This window comes from Colossoma macropomum, unplaced genomic scaffold (assembly GCF_904425465.1).
Source record: "Colossoma macropomum unplaced genomic scaffold, Colossoma_macropomum, whole genome shotgun sequence".
Classification (NCBI taxonomy): Eukaryota; Metazoa; Chordata; class Actinopteri; order Characiformes; family Serrasalmidae; genus Colossoma; species Colossoma macropomum.
The window spans coordinates 11466279-11483215 of NW_023494805.1; positions in this window are offsets into that span (position 1 = coordinate 11466279).

A 16937-nucleotide genomic window follows, 5' to 3' on the forward strand; every position below is an offset into this window, starting at 1 on the left:
ATACTAGAATGTCCTCAATGCAATAACTTGTATTAGAATATGAGACAAAACAAGATTCTCCATCATCAGCTAAAACATGTACAAATGCTGCCATTCAAAGTTATAATTCTGTGAGAGTTTCTCTTGCTATTCTTATGAAAGCTGTGAACACACTGCAGTTTTACTGAAAGAAGTGGACGCCTCAGAGCTATTAAAAAGCAAAGACTGTTAGTTTTGCTGTGACTGCTTATTTTAAAAGAACTGACATAAACAGAAGCTGTTATGATATAATGATTGTAGATGTCACTGGCATAAAACATTTAATAAGAATAAGACAATCACAAATAAAAATGTGATTTTTTAAAATTGTAATAAAATATAATAAATGTATTTAAATGAGAAATCAAATCTTACATGCTAAATTGTAATTCCTACAAATAAAGTTGGAATTAAAGATTCTATTCTCTACTGCAGTGTTAAAAGACACCATGCTAATCACCATGAGTGTCTTTATGAATACCTCCAAGACAAGTCTAAGACCATGAGTAATCTAGACCAAGTAAAGACTGAGTCTAAAGGAGGCTGAATACAAATCAAGACAGAGTCTAAATGAGAGCGAGACCAGGTCATGAGCTAAACCTAAAGTAATCGAGTGCTCTGACACATTAATGTGTCTTTATCATCTTCCAGAAAAATAAGAAGGAAGGATTTTCTTTTAACAAAGCAAAACTTTATATGCAAAAATAACTCCGTCAAATCCAAATCATAATAAAATACCTCCTATTCTACTTATACACACAAATGTGGGATAGTTTGAAAGTGTCTTTGCATTCCATACCTGCTCTGACTTAATGCAACCAATGCCTGCTCTAAAGAAATACAACCAACAGCTGAATAAATGCAACAAATTCCCATTTTAAATGAATTACACTAATAACCATTCTATATGAATGATACCAGTGCCTGCTCTGAATGAATCCACCCAATGTCCACTCTGCCTGCTCTACATAAATCCAACCAGTGCCTGCTCTGAATGAATCCATCCAGTGTCTGCTCTGAATGAATCCAACCAATGCCTGCTCTGAAAGAATTCAGCCAATGCTTATTCTGAATGAATCCAACTAGTGCCTGCTATTAAGTGATTGCAACCTATGCATACTCTCTATTAATTCAACTAATGCTCACTGTAAACTAATGCAACTAATGTCTGTATTACGACACAAAATGAAAATGTGATTAAAAACAGCGGCTTATCTGTTTCTGTCTTGATGGCTTAATTAGGTCAATTAATCCTTGTAATATTCTTTTCTGACAGAAATGAAAGTCAAACTAAAGCCTTTAACTTAGCAAAATGGACTGTTCCCATCAATAATGCCACCCATCTGACATCAGTAACCCTTCCTGTCCATTTAACTGCTTGGATCGTCTGACTTTTTATACAGAAAACTTGTGAAATGGTTCATCTCTGTGCTTTACTGCTGGGTTCAATGCCATCCAATCACATTTTGTTAACATGCTTTCCAAACTGCTGTAAACTCCAGCCTTCCTACCTAACATAACTAAACAATTTTACTCTGATTAGCAATGTACACTACAGACACTGTTAGCTAGCTAGCTAGGTGTGAATGTTTGCCTTTGAGAATATTTAGCAACAGCCAGTTAGCAAAACAGTAGACTAAACAACACAGTTATTCCAGGCTGTTAAAAACCCATTTACATGGATGAACCAACTATATGAACAAAAGTCTGACTTAGCTTCCTCGATCATGACAGCTTCAACTGACTACACAAACTTGACTATGTACCTCTGAGACAGAATGCCTTAAATTACTTCAGCTTTAACAGCATAAATAATGACAGGCTACTTGTTGAGGTATAACGAAATTGAAGCAAATGGGTGATGGGAGTTTAGGCCAAAAAACAGTTAACCTGCTTTTTCTCTCTGATTTCATTAGCTACCTCAAATGAACCAATCAGAATTATTCCTTGTTGTTCAGAGTCTGATACTGTTGCAGAGGACATTGACAGGTTGAGTTACACTTTAAACATTCTGTGTATGTATGAAGGCTTTTCGTCATCACAACATTAGTGGTGGAATTTTAACCACAATATAATGCGTATACAGACATAAATTATGATATAAATTTATTTTCTTCTAACATTGTGTCATCCTTCAAATCCATGTGTTCCATGTGAATTACAGCAATTTAAATGGAAATTGTGTCTTCCGTTCCAAATCTTTATTCTGCAGAATATTCATATTCAGTCTCTGTAGTGGGAGGTTTTTGTACAGTGCTGTGCATTCAGGAGAAGCTAACAACAGCAGAGTGAATTCACTTTATCCTTTGCTGTTGTGTGCATGAAAGAAGTGAGTATCCTTTACTAACTGTAGTTACAGCCTGAATGATTCTTGTTAGTCGTGTACTCGAGTTAGTTTCACTTTCACACACATGCTTTTTTATTTTACAGTTGCAGTGAGTTATTCGTAATTTTGTTGCCACCTGATTAAGTGAAATTAAATGTTGATTCACGTCTACTTTCTTTATTATTTGACGGGGGTAGACGTACCACAATTTGTAAACCACTGATACAGACTGGAGATCGGTATCCAGACTGTGCAAGACAGTGGATCTCCAGGACATCTATGGGGTAACTAACAAAACTGGAGGTCATCCGCTTGGGGGCAGTATTGGCACGATTACTGGAGCAGAGATTGCTTGGTGGATTTTTTACTTTAAAGTTGCACAACATAGAATACATAATTAGAATAAGTGAAAAACATTAGCAGAAAAATACTAAATGTGAATAAATAAGAATGTGCTATTTCAGTTATTAAATATGAATAAACATGCATGTTGGACAAATGTGTAGGACTCAAGTTATCAGTACTAAACCAAATAGCAGCACTTTCAGGGAGGTGTGAAATATCATATTATGTATAGTTCAGGTAAGAAATAATAGATCATCACATTCTAGATGCTTCTCTTTTTATAGAACCCCATTCCTACCAGGTAGGGGAGGTAGAGGATTCATTTGTTTATTTTTTTTTTTAAATACTTCATTTGGAAAAAAAGCATCATTATTTTGAGTAAATAGTCAATGTTTGAAGAAAATCAGTCATTATTTGGAGATACCAAGTCAATATTTTTAGATAAGAACTAAAATATATAATATTTGAAATAAGACTTTTGTTTAAAAAAAAATGACAACAAACTGCTAACAGAAACAACAAAAAGTAGTGAGATTAAAAAAAAAAAAACATAGGTGATTGGAAACAGGCTTCCCCATATGCTGTGGAGATGTAAGCAAATATAAGTATGTTATGCAGGATGAATTGCAGCTTTTTACAGAATTACAGAGGTTAAACTGAGCTGAAGCTCACCTGGTTTAGGTGACTGAGATGAGCCCTGATACTGTACCATCATAGAAATGTAGATCTTTTCCAAAACAATCTTTGTGAAATCCATTTAACTGTTCAATATGATTGAATTATATGAACAGACAACCTTTAAAAAGTTGCACCTGCACCCCCTATGCAGGTCCTTACTGATTCTTGCTGATTTTCACAAACATACATGATTTACATGAATTCTCCCTGTTGTTTGATGCTATTTTGATATCCTAAAAGCTTTTGTTTATTATGCCTTAACCTATAAGTAGTATTTGCCAAGGTTTATTATTTACTTCAAACATTTGTTCATACTGTAGGCCTGCTGGTGATGTTTATTCTGTTGTTTTGCCATCTGACTGAGGCTAAAGGTACTCAAAAGCAGACCTTTAGAGCTAGATAGGTAGCTAATAGAGTTTGTAGATTAATAGTGTTCATCAGCTTCATCAATTCATCTGTTAAACTATAGTCATGTTAGGACCAAAATAATGAAAGTAGATACAATTTATAGTGTAAGCCACACAATTTCGCAAGAACGTATGAATATTCCAGGATAATTTCAACATAATTGTACTATAGTCTACACTGTTACAAATAAAGGTATTGTGCAGGTACATTTTTCATTCATCAAGGTACAAACAATGTAAATGTACCCTCAAATGTACAACAGTGGTTTTAAAGTCCAGTTGTGAACCTTAAATAAGTTGTGAAAAGTATGTATTTGTACCATTTCATAACCTAATGTTTTAAAACAGAACAATAAATAAAAAGTCTGGAGACGAGACAGGGTGTGTGAAGTCAGTACAACTTAAATAATAAAATTGTGATAGTGTGAGAGTTCAAGCTTAATCTCAGTCAAATTAAAAAACAACCAAAACTTAACCCATTACATGGCCAGGGTCCGCTGGTGGGCCCAATGTTTCATTATATTCTTCTATAACCTAAGAATAGCTAGGAGTAGTTACTAAATAAGCCTTCATATGTAACAAGACTGGGAATGTCTTATATGTCTGCCACATTCAGTTTCTTAACCACATTTAGTTATTTCAGACAGAGTGTAGTAACAGATAATGCATTGTGGTTTGGATGTTACTTTGATCTTTTTGTGTGCAAAGCAAACGGAATGTATGTGAGTTTTTGTAAAGCGTCTCAGAGACTTTGTAGCACTGGGCTACAACTTGTAGAGCACAGTAGTAGAGAGCTGTATCTGCTAGTATTAGTAGACTCAAATCTAGAGTGTAAAGTGTCCTCCTCACCACTCCTTGATCGAGCACCTCTATACAGTAAATACTGTACAGCTCTGTTAGGATACTGTCTGTTTAAGCTCTCAGTGCTCTAATGCTGATCTGTGTGTTAGTGTGAATCTCTCTGAAGTGAGTGCAGTTATAAGAAGCTACAACAGGAAACTCCTGCTCTGGGGAGCTGCTCCACTGTGCTTTCTGTCTTTGTGGAAGATCAAAGCAGAAATAAAAGCTGAACCACAAGCATAAGATAAAAGAATTAATAATAGATAAATGAATGCATGAAATGCATGTTGTAACTGGATTATGTAACAGGTGTAACCACACTGTTAAATCTCCAAAATTAACTCTTACAGTGTTCGTGTTCACTTGTTGTTAGTTTGGTGTTAATTCACATTAAAGAAAGCAGAGAACAACAATTTGTGGTGACTCTTCTTGGCTGAATTTCACATTAGTCTTTACTGTTGTTTCCATATCCAGCCACTTTAATTAAGTGCATTAAACACATCCATTTCATCAAAGATTATTTAATTTAAAGATTTCCTGATTGAAACAACTGATCTATTCTGATAGAACAAACTTCTTAATACTAACATTATATGATATACATGCTTTTCCATGATTAAAGATTTAGACTATATCAGAGAGAATATATCAGCTACTCTTTGTCAGTTCTTTGTTAATGGGGTTGAATAATGAATACAAAGTTTTGCATGCATATTCTTTTTGTTCATTTGAATAATTATGTAAATATATTATATATATAAATATATAATAAAATGTATTGTGAGCTTGAGAGACATGTACTGCTAGTATGTATGTGATGATGTCACAGTGAGTATTAGGGTGCAGTTACACAGCAAATAAAGACATGACTTTAACACTCTTCATTTTAGTTTCATTTTTATAAGCTGGATATATGTCTGTCATTTTTTAAAATACTTTATGCTTTTTTTTCTGTTTGTTCCAGCAGCAGGTGTTAGCAGTGTCTTTATCTGGGTTTGTGGTTCACTGATATCATGGTGTAGTAAGGAAATAAGTTTTTGTACAGCCTCTCAGGGACTTTGTATCACTGGGTCTACTCTAAGAGCACAGTAGTAGAGCGCAGAGTCTGTGAGCTTTAGTCCACTGATACGAAGTTCAGTAGATGTATCAGTTGTTTGTGCTTCAAGTCGAGTGTCAGTGGGGGTACTCTTGGCCCTACTGTTTAATTTTGCACCTTTATACAGTAAAAACTCTGGAGCTTCATTAACACGCTGTCTGTACCAGTAAAGCCAAATGTCTCTGCTGGTTGAATCATATGAGCATTTCAGAGTAACAATGTCTGTTTCTTTACTGACAAGGTTGGCATCTTCCTCCTTTGGCCCAATTGTATCTGCAAAAACACCTGCATTAAAAAAGAATGTGCATATTTAATGAAGCACCAAAACATTATACCGGACACTTTTTAATTACATGTCCAGCTACATGTACATTAATTATTAGTTTACCTGATGCAACAATGACATAAAGTGTTATACATCTCTCCATGTACAATACGATGCATCGCTGAGCCATTCTGGAACACAGTGTTCTCTGTGTATGAAAGTGGTATCTGTGTATGAAAGTGGTCTCTGTGCTTTGCTCTTTATATCAGGAAATTAAACTCTTGAACCCCCCATACACACACACACACACGCACACCTCCCTCAGGAAGTGTTTGTATTACAGCATTTGTCAGGCTTCTCTGAGAGTCTGTAACTATGAACTGAGCCAACATTACAATACAGAACAATTGTAGTGTTTATAGAGTCACTGCAGTTGAGCTGGACTGTGCTAGGGGGTATTTCACAAAGCAGGATTTCTCATTTAGCTAAATAACTTATGTCTAAAGTTAAAGATTGTCCAACAAGAATATCCCTCAGCCCTTTTCTTAATGGACAGGCTAGACTTTGGGCTTATGTTATCTAGCTAAACTGAGAAATCCTGCTTTGTGAAATACCCCTTGTTTCCTGATAACCAGATAATGGAATATACAAAATAACAATAGTGAAGACATCAAACCAGGAAATATCAACATTTTCTCTGTTATATTATTTGATAAAATCAAATAATTATTTTATAAAAAAATATTTCATATAATGGTTCCATTTAACTGTTGCTTTGATCTTGTGCTTGGAATCATTGTTCCATTGAAAGGTTGCTTTCTGCTTCACTTTCTTGGGTTGTTATTTTGTTGTTATTGAGATGCTGAAGTACTTGGTGCTCCCTTTGAATGTAATAAATACTGTTAAGCCTAATGTTTTAAGGGTAAGCTTACTTGTGTTACTTTGTAACTTAAGTTACTTAAGTTACTGTGAAGTACACTTTCCTGTGTGATTGTTGAGATGACTGCAGCACCTTGTAGTAACACTAGCACTTTCTATGGTGTGTGTCAGTGTCTGTTAGGGTTGTTTTCTGGACCATAATGATTGTAGAGATCCACTGAGAAAAACCTAACCTAACAAATATTTTGATCGCAAAGTTTCTGGTCTGTGTGATCTTAAATGACATGTAATGTAATGACATTGTAATCCAGAATAAACAACATTTATTTATTAAACTGTAGTCCCACAAAGCAGACCTATTGACCTATTGACCTTGTCCACACCAGCTGAAAAAAACTTAAATTGGCCAAGGGAACTGATGTAAAAGACCACAGCTTAATATATAAATGAAAACATCCTGGAACAGTAAGTTTTCACTGCTGTATTTAGCAACTGATTATTTACTGGCACAACTTCATTATGCCAAAAGTGACTGTGATCAGAGATCAGATCTAGTTAACAACACAGACCAGAACTACTTTAAATGAACTATGTATGTAATGTCTAAATATTACTGAAATTTCTGAATATGTTCTTACTGAAGGTAAGAGCTGAATAGATTTTTTTCTAATCCATATCCTTCTAGGTTTGTATATATATATATATATATATAATATATATATATATATATATATATATATATATATATATATATATATATATATACACACATAAATACATGAGTAAGAACAGAGACAGCAAGATGAAAAGTCAGAAGTAAGGCCTGTCATCTGTAAAAATGTCTTCATGAATTAAGCACACAGCTCCACCTTCTAAGGTTTCCACATCTGTTTCAGCTGTGAGAAAGCTGCACCCCCCAGTGTGTCTGAGACCCTAATTTTAATATTATTATTATTATTATTATTATTATTATTATTATTATTATTATATTTTAGTTATTTTTTTGGATACCTGAATTGTGCACCTATATGAGAAAGAGAAACATGGAGAGATTGTGGTTCGAGCCCTGTGTCAAAGGCTGTAGCCTGATTGGTAACCAGAGGGGTGATGCTGCCACTCACTCACCTAGGAGAAATTAGCTGTGCATGATCACCAGCAGAGCAAAGCAAAAGTAAGTTTTACAAAATAGTGTAATGTTTTCTCCACTAGTAGTGGAACTAAAGCCCACCACCCAAAGTAGAACAAAGCACAACCTTTAATAATAACTTTTCAGGTAGAGGTTTATCCTAATCATAATTTAAGGACTTTTGTATGAATATGTGTCTTATGTTTCATGTTACCACATATTGAGAACTTTTTTATTTTAAATGGATTAAGGTTGAATTTTTCAATCCATTTGGATTATTATTCTTGCCTCACATTCCCTGATTTTTTTTCATCCACGATTTTGCTGTACTTTGATTTGTGTTTCTAAATGAAAAACAGAAGCATGGATAAATTGGAATATTTTCCCTGTGTTACAAAATTATGCTATAATCTAATTTCCATGAGGTTTTGTTGCACATCAACCTGTATTTTAACAGTAACATTGATTTGTCTTAGAACAAATTTATGATACACTTGTAGAAACACATTTCATGAATAACATTCAAGCGACTGACACGGTTCTTGTGCTTTCATTTCTTTCTGAGGCAGTTTGGAACTTTGTAGTGAGTGATCCATCAGAGGATAAGTGATTTTTATTCTCTGTGAGCATCTGCTGAGAGTTTGCATGGACTTTGTGGGTGAGATGTTTCTCTGAGATGCTTCCATTTCACTATAATGGCATTAGAGTTGACCAAGGCAGATCTAGCAGGTTGGAAATTTCACAAACTGACTTGTGACATCTTGCAGCAGTGCTACCTTTAAAGTCACGGAGCTCTTCGGTGTGACTCATTATATTGCCAGTATTTGTCTAGGCAGAATGCATGGCTATGTGCTTGATTTATACACTTGTTAGCAAAGAGTGTGTCTTTTTTTTAAACACAATAATTTGAACACAATAATTAGAAGAAGTGTCACATACTTTTGGCCATATATTATACATGGAAAAACTAAATAAGAACCTTGTCTAAATATTCTTTTTCAAAAAAGTATGACAGGACTTAAAAGTATTCTGTATATGTTGAGCTCCTTAGGTATATGTATATAGTCTTATGTAAAAGACTGTATTCCTCTGGTCAAATAATATTTTGATTTTAAAGTTTATACATTTGTTTAAAGTTACACATAATGCTTTATTTTGCAAGAAAAGCTTCAATATGTTTATTTCAAAATTGTAAAAAATGATTCCCACGAACCACAGAGTGGCTACAAGAGAGAGAGTAATAACAGTAATAAAACATTGTGGTTTGGATGTTACTTTGATCTCCTTGTGTTCAAAGCAAACTGAAGGTGTGTGAGTTTTTGTAAAGCGTCTCAGAGACTTTGTATCACTGGGCACCAACTCTAAGAGCACAGTAGTAAAGAGCTGAATCTGCTAGTATTAGCTCTCTAACAGTGAGCTCAGTGGATGACCAGGATGTAGTTGATGAAAATCTGTGGTCTGCAGTATCACCACCACTACATACTCGAGCGTCTTTAAACAGTAAATACTGTAGAGCTCTGTTAGGATACTGTCTGTACCAGTAGAGTCGAACCCCTGAACTACTTGTTTCATAAGAGCATTTCAGTGTAACAGATTCTCCCTCTTTTCTAACAACATCAGTCTCCTGATCATTTGGTCCAATTTGATCAGCACCAAACACACCTGAAAGAGGAGATAAAACATTAATATTTATTGAAATTTTAACAAAGTGTCATTATCCAAAGATTGTTAAGCACATCCTTAGAGTGAGTACCTGATGTGATGATGAGAATGATGAGGACGTTTCTCTTCATTGTGAATATGATCAGATGGAGTCAGTAGTGTGTTTAAGCTCTCAGTGTTCTAATGCTGATCTGTGTGTTAGTGTGAATCTCTCTGAAGTGAGTGCAGTTATGAGAAACTACAACAGGAAACTCCTGCTCTGGGGAGCTGCTCTACTGTGCTTTCTGTCTTTGTAGAAGGAAGCACAGATATAAGAGTCACAAGCATATATTTCAAAAAGTCCATAATAAATGAATGAATTGCATTACAGAATGAAAAAAAAAGTCAAATAACAATGAAGCTTGCAGAAATACAGCTTTTTAGCTCCATTAGCTAAGCATGAATGAATACCATAGATGTTAATTTAGCACAACACAGATAGTTTGGGATCTGTCTCACTGTATTTAAAGGCCACTTTGCTAAATATAATTTTAGTATATGTTTTAATTCATCTTATATACAGACATAGAGATTCTTTGAGTTTCTTTATTTTTAGACAACTGATGTCTCCTCTTAATAGATGAAGAGAATGAAAAAAATTAAGTTATTCAGTTTCTAACTGTATGTCACTGTTAAGTTCAAACAAAAAAATTATTAAGTGTAACCATCTGTGTAAATTGATTTTAAATAATTGGTAAGTTTCTTTTACATATAAACTATTACTACTACTACTAATACTAATAATAATAATTAGTGGATAATTCATGGTGACTATGGGCATAACAGCCTAGGTTTACATTTGTGGCTACAACTCTTCAAACACACCAAAGTTTCATTACACAAATGCTACAGAATTTGAATAATCTATTATACCCAGTAATACTAATGATATAATGATTATTGGACAGAAGTGATTGGGACAGTCTAAATAAAATCAACTGCGGTGGCAAATGGCAAAAACTCTGCAGGGCTTTTTTTAATAGACCAAATAAAGCAGTGATTTTACTCAACCTAAAGAGTTCTGATTATTCAAGAGGTTTTTTGTACAGTGGGTCTTTTCACTTAAACTTCCTTTCAGCATTGTACAACCCACCGATGCACAAAACATTCTGTTTCACCACCTTATTTTCCCCTTATATGGAAAATTTCCACAATTACATCTTTGTGTATGAAGAGGAACTATTGTTTGATTGTTTTACCTCATAAACAGCACAATACAGCGCTGCAGTACCACAAATCCACTGAGTAATAGTGAGTAGTAGTAGTAGTGATCCACCTATGGATCTGTGGATGGATTTGTCAGCATGAATTCAATAAAAAATAGGAGCATGCAAGCTCTTTACAGTGAGTCAAATCAGTTGGCTCAGCTCATCAACAAGGCTCTTTCAGTTCCTAATTGGCTCTTTACACAGTAGCAGCTCTCCTTTTAAATTATTAATTTGTGTTTTTGCATGATTAAGCTATTAAACTTCCCAGTTAACTAATGAGAATTATAACAACAGTCTGCATAACCTTGTAACTCTGGTTGTCAGTCACGTATGATCTCAAGATAAGATGAGATTTAAAGGACAGAGTCTACAGATTCAGGAAATGTTTGAAACACATTTCTGTGCTGTTTTATTGCAAACATAGAGAAACCTATGTAGAAACAATGAATTTGACAGGCGAGTTCATGGACCCCAGAGGGCTAAATAAGACAGAAACCTGCCAAAAAACTGCCAATACATTTTTGTACAGTGTAGTTGGGTTTCCTGTCACTGTGGGCTCCATGGCACAGTAGTAGAGCGCAGAGTCTGATACTGCAGCAGAGGAGATCAAGAGATTCTCATAGTTTTGCTCATCATTTACACTTACAGACACTTCAGCAACTGGAGGATCAGTGCTTTGTTGAAATTTAGCTTCACTGACTAAGATCAGGAACTCAGGTCTCGATCTGGAATACTGACGATACCACAGCAGAGAATCAGCTGCAGCAGATCCTGTGTAATTGCAGGACAGAGTAACAGAATCTCCCTGTAGAACATTAACAGTGGAAGAACTTGGTTCTATTCCCTCACCAGATGTGTAACCTGCTGAAGAGAATGATCATAAACCTACAAGTGAGATTTGTTTAAAATTTTATCAGAAAAAAGGTTTTATAAATCAAACTATTCCCCTACTGCATGTTTAAGAAGAAGTAACATTTTCTGTTTAAAAAAGCTCTGCATTAATTGTATGTATCTTACCTAACATGAGAAAAAGAAGACACCAACAGCTAAGACTACCATGACTGAACAGAATCTCTTATTGCTCAATTGTTCTACACTGTTTGAAACCGTGCTTTATGTTTGTCAGTTTCCCCTAAAACAGTGACACATCACACCATGTGTGTTATTTCTAAAACAATTTTAGAAGAAATCTGCCCTTTACTGGAAGATCTGTTCACACCTCCATGCAGAGAAACTCTTGCTACAGTCAGGTTCATAAAAAATTGACATTTAGAAAGTTATTGTTATTTAAGCAGTTGAAATTAATGAATAGGTGCTGAAAGAGCCTCTTACAGAAAAGAAATACACAGGCATGTATTTTTCAATGTGACATACATTTCAAAATGTGTTCTGTGTCTACAAAGTGTAACATACATGTTAATACAATCTGAAATATGGATGGAAGGTTAATTTCGGTGATGGATTTTGGTGCATCTCTAAAAAAGACGTGACTGAATAGAGCTCAAGAGCATGAGCGTTACAGAAACTTAGTAATAGAGTCCGTGCCGAGGCACAACCAGGGGAAACTGGTGACATCACTGCCTGTGAAACACAGCATTGGGTTCAGTGTCGGCTAACTAATCTGTACGTACTGAGTAGATTAGTAATAATGGTAATGTTGTTTAGTTCAGCGCTCTAGATGCTAATAAGCCCCACATCAGGTAGCCAGTAGATTAGTTAAATGTAGTTAGATAGCCACACCTGAATTGACAAGGTGTGCCAACGTGGCCAAGGGTAGCTGAACCAAGAGTAATGCAGCTTTACATGAATTTCATGTAGACCTATTTACCCAGATGGTATACAGAATTCACGGGACATATTTGACACTAGATGAACAAATGAGCAAGATGTAGGCCTTTTTTAATGTCTAAAGTAGTTGTATCCCATACCTAAATGTGCATATGCACCAATCAGGCATAACATTATGACCACCTCCTTATTTCTACGCTCTTTGTCCATTTTATCAGCTCCACTTACTATACAGGTGCACTTTGTAGTTCTACATTTACAGACTGTAGTTCATCTGTTTCTCTGCATACTTTGTTAGCCCCCTTTTACCCTGTTGTTCAGTGGTCAGGAGCCCCAAGGACCCTCACAGAGCAGGTACTATTTGTGTGGTGGATCATTCTCAGCACTGCAGTAACATTGACATGGTGGTGGTGTGTTAGTGTGTGTTGTGCTGGTATGAGTGGATCAGACACAGCAGTGCTGCTGGAGTTTTTAAACACTGTGTCCAGTAATAATAATACATTGCAGATAAATTATTATGGCAGCCTAAGTTTACATGTATCTGATTTTTTTCAATCTTTCAGACATTTTTATGCATTGTGGTTTGGATAACATTTGCACTTAAATGCATTAACTTCAAACTGTATATTTACACACACACACACACACACACACACACACACACACACCCACACACACACACACACACACACAGTCTGAAATTGTGCTTCATGTTACTTCAGTTTCCCTAAAACAGTGACACAGGACACCATCTGTGTCAGTTCTTAAACAAGTTCAGAAGACATCTGTCCTCTATTGGAAGATTTCTGTAATTACAACTTTTTGTATTAAGAGAAAAACTTGCTACAGCGAGGTCCATTAAAAATACGCGTTGACAAAGTTGTTGTTATTAAAGCTGTCTAACACAGCATATTGGTTGCAATTAATAAATAATTACAAGCTCAAAGTGCCCAACGTGGAAAAAGCTTTTTTTTGCATGCCAGACATTACAATTTTCCTTAATGACACCTCAATTTGGAGACAAGGTGGCACTGTTAAATAATGAAAAATGAATGAGAAAAACTATTGAAGTGATTTTTTAAAATAAAATAACCATAATGGCTAAATTAACATTTAGGAAACCCTAAAGCTCTCCTAAAACTGGCCTAGCCATGCCCATGTCATGGTGTGGTGCTGAATGCATTTAAAACTGATTTTAGCAGTTATTTAGTTTGATGAAAGCTGATCTACTTTAGATGGTTCTGAGGCCTTGTGGCTAGTTTTGAACAGAAACAGGAAGCTGGATATAAACAGGAAGCTGCTGGTTGACTGAAATGGCAGCAAGAAGGTTGTGGTGTTACGTGAAAAATGAATTCACATGCTTCTTGCTGCCATTTCAGTCAACCAGCAGCTTCCTGTTGGGTTGAGGCTTGGAGATTTGTTCTCTGTTTGTTCTCTGTGAGTGCTGCCATTGTATTATGGCCGATCAAATCATTTTTCCAGGAAAATTCTGCCTTAGCAACCGTTGCTGTTCGCTGTTGCATTGCTATCCGGACATTTCAGCTTGTTATCAGTGTGCCATTGTTTGAATATGGAACTACAGCTGTGGTTAAAAGATTTAACTGTCAATGTTTAAAATTTAGATTTTTTGTTACACGACAGAATGACGCAGACGCTCGCGGGTAAAAAGTAAATGAGAGGCTTTACTAGTCAAAACAGAATCCACAATCATAGCAGGTCACATGCAATGGTCAAATCCAGAAAGGGCAAAATACACAAAAACACAAACATAACCAGTCGAACAGTCCAAAAGGGATCAAGCAAAAGGCAGGTGAACAAACAGGCAAAACCGGTCAGATCAGAAATAAACAGTCAGTAGTCATAACGCTCAGTAGCTCTGTGGGGAAAAAAACAATACCTCGCAATGAATCTATTTATAAGCCCAGGCTTTAAGCTAAACTAATCAGAGAAGAACAGGTAAAGCCAATCAGTACTCTGGGGAACTGGAGCGCTGGTTGGAGTGAGGCTGGCGTCATGTCATCTTCCAGGGGATTCTGGGAGATTGAGTCCAAAGAGAGTTCAGAGCCAAATGGAGTCGTGACATTCTGTCTAGTAATGTATATCATTTTGTACCCAATCAAAGCCAAAACCAAATAATAAAAAAAAAAACAAAAACAAAAAAACATTTCATCCTTAATTTTCTGCAAATTTGGCACTTACACTTACTCTTTTAATGCAAAGGCTGAAATGGGTTTTGCGAAAATGTCAAAGGAAATATCTAACATTTGCATCAAGTCATCTAATATGTCTCATTTTGAGGTTATTTTAAGCTTATTATAAGATTATTTATTAATCTTTTAATAAGCTTAAATCTAACTTATTAAAATATTTTATTTGTTCTAAGTGATTTTAGTGAATCAGATTGCCTCACAACAGATTCACTAAATTGTCATTTCAGTTGCCAGTATGCCATTTTTTTGCAGTGGAAGTAAGACAAAAGTGGGCCATAAACCTTTTTCATGTCCTCTGTGGCAGTGTGCTTTTGCTTACGATGATTAGGCTTAGGTTTTTAAATTTGTTGTTTTTCCTTATCTTTTTTCATCAGCTTTTTGATTTTATCTCAGTCCTATCATACTGGGTGCATCTGCCGTGCTTTAGCCTAGAATGATTAACATTAGGTTTACGTTATTAAGTTTGCAGTTTTTTTTTCCTTGTCTTTGTACATCTCAGCTGTCTGATTTTAACTGAGTTACATCGCCTTAATTGAGCACATTTTGATGCATGTTCTATGGTGATGGGTGTTGCAGTGTTGGTTGTGTTTATGTGAATCTTGCATTCAGGTTGATTGCAATTGCTTTGTATAATGATAGAGTGGAAGCATAAAATAGGTTGGGTGATGACTGCACTCAGGAATAGGCTACAGCCCAGTGTTATGACACTGCTGGACACAGCGCATTTGGAAATGGTATCTACCGAGTGGCTATGCCATGGGTTAAAGGGTATGTTGTAAATGTACAAGAAAACACAATGTACATCATTTGTAAATATGTAAACACACATTAACAACTATACATACACTATCATTTATAAGCATTTGTTAACTGGCAAATTCTGATAAATTATTATTTGCTCATAGCTCATAGTCACTTAATTGAAGGTTATTATAAAGCATTACTGGATAATACTGTCATTACATGTCACTTTAATCATGTCAGTCTAGAGTTTTCATTGCTTTTTGCATTATGTAGTGTTGATTAGATTAATGTGCAAACTATATATACATATATAACAGCATATTCACTTCACACTCATATATTTTGAGAGCCAATCATGTGCCTGCACACCCCCACACTTGTTTATTATTTATTTATTTATGGTGACACTTTATTTTGAGTGGTCCTTTTTAAATGAAACAAACACTCAATGGACTCTCAGTAACATATCAAAAATATATGAGTGTTAGAATTATGTTTTGGGTTGAGGTTTAAAGGTTTAAGTTTAGGTTAGGTTTTGGGTAACAGAAGTAACATATTAACAATATAGCTACTTAAAGTAAGTAATGAATCAACAGAACATCTTCAAGATATTTGTGTATTCAGATGCTTCACCACTGCTACTTCACTGATACGTTGTTGATGTGTTACTGATAATCTGTTAAGAGTTTATTAATCATCTACCACTCAAAATAAAGTGTTACCAATTTTTACAAATCTGGGATAAAAACCTCCTGCAATGTGCACCGAGCTTAAATGTTTTTTTTATGTCTGCCAGGTGTGTATTTACTTTTTTCTGCTCAGTGAGAGTGTAAGAACAGATAATGTACTGTGGTTTGAATGTTACTTTGATCTTCTTGTGTTCAAAGCAAACAGAAGGTGTGAGAGTTTTTGTAAAGCGTCTCAGAGACTTTGTATCACTGGGCTCCAACATCTCTAAGAGCACAGTAGTAGAGAGCTGTATCTGCCAGTCTTACTTCTCCGAGAGTGAGCTCAGTTGATGATCTGGATGCAGTAGATTTAAATCTTCTGTCTGTAGTGCTGTCATCACCACTCCTTGATCGAGCACCTCTCAGCAGTAAATACTGTAGAGCTCTGTTAGGATACTGTCTGTACCAGTACAGATAGACATTTTGACTACTTGAGTCATAGGAGCATTTCAGTGTAACAGATTGTCCCTCTTTTCTAAAAACATCAGTCTCCTGATCTACTGATGGTCCAATTTGATCAGCACCAAACACACCTGAAAGAAAAGTAGCAGAGAAAGAATATTAGATATGTTAATAAA